Source organism: Phocoena sinus, chromosome X (genome assembly GCF_008692025.1).
Source record: "Phocoena sinus isolate mPhoSin1 chromosome X, mPhoSin1.pri, whole genome shotgun sequence".
Taxonomy (NCBI): Eukaryota; Metazoa; Chordata; class Mammalia; order Artiodactyla; family Phocoenidae; genus Phocoena; species Phocoena sinus.
The window spans coordinates 107,730,541-107,734,914 of record NC_045784.1 but is presented as its reverse complement, the minus strand read 5'-3'; positions in this window follow the sequence as shown (position 1 = coordinate 107,734,914).

Below are 4,374 nucleotides of genomic sequence, written 5' to 3'. Positions count from 1 at the left end.
TTCTTCATTTCCTGAATCATTAAGGTGGGGAGGATTAACCACAGTATTAAAAAAAAAAAACCCATGGTGTAAAATGCTTTAAACATTTCAATTGGTGCTACATAAATCTCACCCATTGTTGTTTTTAATGTGGTAGCTGTGTTAGAATAAAGAGTCTGCATTTTTGTATTTGACTATGTATTTAACTGGATTTCAGAATCTTGTGTTGCACAGCAGGAATCACTGAAAACCCCTGTGATGATTAAAATGAAAAGCCTTTAAAAAAAAACAGAAACAAGAAGGTTGCTTGGTTTCCTGATAGTGCAGATTTGATTTATAGATTCTCTGAATGATTTGCTACTTTAGAAAAAAAATAGGAACCACAGATATAAATAAGTTCACAGGTCACCTGAAATATGCAATAGCCCATATCTCCACTTGCTCTGGTTTGGCCGTATGCAAAATGACCCAGTGCCTCTGGAAGGGTTCATCACTTTGTTTCAGATAGTACTATAGAGCTGTTGAAACTTTAATGCCTGAGTGAGATTCCTCCATTATCTTCTAGTAATCTTAGAAGAGACACTTTCCCATTGCCTGGCCCTCCAGAGTCTGATCTTTTCTTCTGATGAACTCTTCCCCTAAATAAGCGCATTTATCAATTCATTTCTCTAAAAGCTGAAAGTGGAGGATCTGGGGATCTTATTAAAATAGCAGGTTCGCAGGCTCCACCTCTAAGATTCTGATTTAGCTGATCTGTAGTGAAATACAGTTATATGCAGTTTAAATCCTTAATGATTCTGATGTGGGGTTCTTTGGATCACAATAGAGAAATACCGACTAGATGGTCTTTTAACCTTGGAGCCTAGCTTTTTGAGGAAGAATCCAGCCTTCAAATGGATACTCTTATTCTCTAGGTCTAACCAACTGACTACAGTAGCACTAGAATATAAAACCTTTTTGACCATACCCCATGCCTTCAGTTCCTTTTTGTTTCATAAACCTCCAAATACCATGATTAGTTTCAAACAGATGTGTTGAGTTTAGTTCATCTGGAGCAGCAATTCTGAGAGTGGTCTGGGGAAAACTCGGGTCCCCAAGGTCCTTTCCAAAAGTCCACAAGGTCAAAATATTTTCATCATTGTGTGAAGGCATTATTTGCTTTTTTCACTCTCATTCTCTCACTAGTGTACAGTGGAGTTTTACAGAGGCTGCTTGATATGTGATGTCATTGCTTTGAGATTAATGAAACCTGTGGTTCTATATCCTGTGTTTTAAAACTTTTTCAGTTTTAATTTCTAATATGGTAATTATTGATAGATATAACCCACCCAAACAAAAACTCTTTGGAGTCCTGAATAATTTTTAAGAGTGTGAAGTGGTCCTAGACCAAAAAGTTTTAGGACTTCTGTCCTATTTAACCAAACATCGTTTTAAAATGTGCATCAGTTAATGTAAACTGATGAAGTTGCTACCAAATCTCAAGGAAATCTCAAACCTGATTAAAATATTCAGATTCCTATTTTTTTGCCTCCTCTTATAAATTCTTAAGGTAGAAATGTTAGGTAGTTAGTCAGACATTAGCAGCAAGGAGGTGACAGTGGTGAGAAAGACAAGAAAGAGAAGTCAAGTTACACCCAACCATCTGGGGACTCTCCCCTGACCCCACCTAGAACAGGAGAAACTATGGTCGTGTGGTGGGCAGCATATCCTGATAAAGAGGGGCACAGTAACACGAGGGAACCTCCCCGGGATGCACGGGCCCAGAATAGAGAGGCGTATAACCTATAGTAAACACAAACTCATTATAATAAAATCTACATGGAGAAGGATGTGCTCTCACTCCCTCTTGCGAGAGCACCGGAATCGCAACTAACTGCTGAACAATCATCTACAGGAAGACACTGGAACTCACCAAAAATGATACCCTATATCCAAAGACAAAGGAGAAGCCACAAAGAGATGGTAGGAGGGGCGCAATCACCATAAAACCAAATCCCATAACTGCTGGGTGGGTGACTCACAAACTGGAGAAAACTTATATGACAGAAGTCCACCCACTGGAGTGAAGGTTCTGAGCCCCATGTCAGGCTTCCCAACCTGGGGGTCTGGCAACAGGAGGAGTAATTCCTAGAGAATCAGACTTTGAAGGCTAGTGGGATTTGATTGCAGGACTTTGACAGGACTGGAGAAAACAGACACTCCACTCTTGGAGGATACACACAAAGTAGTGTGTGTATTGGGACACAGAGGAAGGAGCAGTGACCCCACAGGAGACTGAGCCAGACCTACTGCCTGGTGTTGGAGGGTCTCCTGCAGAGGAGGGGGGTGGCTGTGGCTCACCACGGGGATGAGGACATTGGCAGCAGAAGTTCTGGGAGGTCCTCCTTGGCGTGGGCCCTCCCAGGGTCTGCAATTAGGCCAACCAAAGAGCCGGGTAGGCTCCAGTGCTGGGTGGCCTCAGGCCAAACAACCAACAGGGAGGGAACACAGCCCAACCTATCAACAGACAAGTGGATTAAAGTTTTACTGAGCTCTGCCCACCACAGCAACAGCCAGCTCTACCTACCACCAGTCCCTCCCATCAAGAAACTTGCACAAGCCTCTTAGATAGCCTCATCCACCAGAGGGCAGACGGCAGAAGCAAGGAGAACTACAATTCTTCAGCCTGTAGAATGAAAACCACATTCACAGAAAGATAGACAAAATGAAAAGGCAGACGACTATGTACCAGATGAAGGAACAAGATAAAACCCTAGAAAAACAACTAAATGAAGTGGACATAGGCAACCTTCCAGAAAAAGAATTCAGAATAATGATAGTGAAGATGATCCAGGACCTCAGATAAAGAATGGAGGCAAAGAAGAGAAGATGCAAGAAATGTTTAACAAAGACCTAGAAGAATTAAAGAACAAACACCTAGAAGAATTAAAGAACAAATAAAGAGAGATGAACAATACAATAACTGACATGAAAAATACACTAGAAGGAATCAATAGCAGAATAACTGAAACAGGAGAAAGGATAAGTGACCTGGAAGACAGAATGGTGGAATTCACAGCTGCGGAACAGAATAAAGAAAAAAGAATGAAAAGAAATGAAGACAGCCTAAGAGACCGCTGGGACAGCATTAAACACAACAACATTCTCATTATAGGGGTCCCAGAAGGAGAAGGGAGAGAGAAAAGACCTGAGAAAATATTTGAACAGATTATAGTCAAAAACTTCCCTAACATGAGAAAGGAAATAGCCACCCAAGTCCAGGAAGTGCAGAGAGTCCCATATAGGATAAACCCAAGGAGAAACATGCCAAGACACATAGTAATCAAACTGGCAAAAGATTTAAAAAAAGAAAAATTACTGAAAGCAGCAAGGGAAAAATGACAAATAACATACAAGGGAACTCCCATAAGGTTAACAGCTGATTTCTCAGCAGAAACTCTACAAACAAGAAGGGAGTGGCATGACATATTTAAAGTGATGATAGGAAAGAACCTACAACAAAGATTACTCTACCCAGCAAGGATCACTTTCAGATTTGATGGAGAAATCAAAAGCTTTACAGACAAGCAAAAGCTAAGAGAATTCCAGACCACAAAACCAGCTCTACAACAAATGCTAAAGGAACTACACTAAGTGGGAAACACAAGAGAAGAAAAGGACCTATAAAAACAAACCCATAACAATTAAGAAAATGGTAATAGGAGCATACATATGCTTAATTACCTTAAATGTAAATGGATTAAATGCTTCAACAAAAAGACACAGGCTTGCTGAATGGATACAAAAAACAAGACACATATATATGCTGTCCACAGGAGACCCACTTCAGACCTAGGGACACATACAGACTGAAAGTGAGGGGATGGTAAAAGATATTCCTTGCAAATAGAAATCAAAAGAAAGCTGGAGTAGCAATAATCATATCAGATAAAATAGACTTTAAAATAAAGAATGTTACAAGAGACAAGGAAGGATGCTATATAATGATCAAGGGATCAATCCAAGAAGAAGATAAAACAATTATAAATATATATGCACCCAACATAGGAGCACCTCAATACATAAGGCAACTGCTAACAGCTATAAAAGAGGAAATCAAGGGTAAAACTATAATAGTGGGAGACTTTAACACCTCACTTACACCAATCGACAGATGATCCAAACAGAACATTAATAAGGAAACACAAGTGCTAAATGACACAATAGACCAGATAGATTTAATTGATATTTATAGAAAATTTGCTCCAAAAACAGCTGATTACACTTTGTTCTCAAGTGTGCATGGAACATTCTCCAGGATAGATCACATCTTGGGTCACAAATAAAGCCTCAGTAAATTTAAGAAAACTGAAATCATATCAAGCCTCTTTACTGACCACAACGCTATGAGATTAG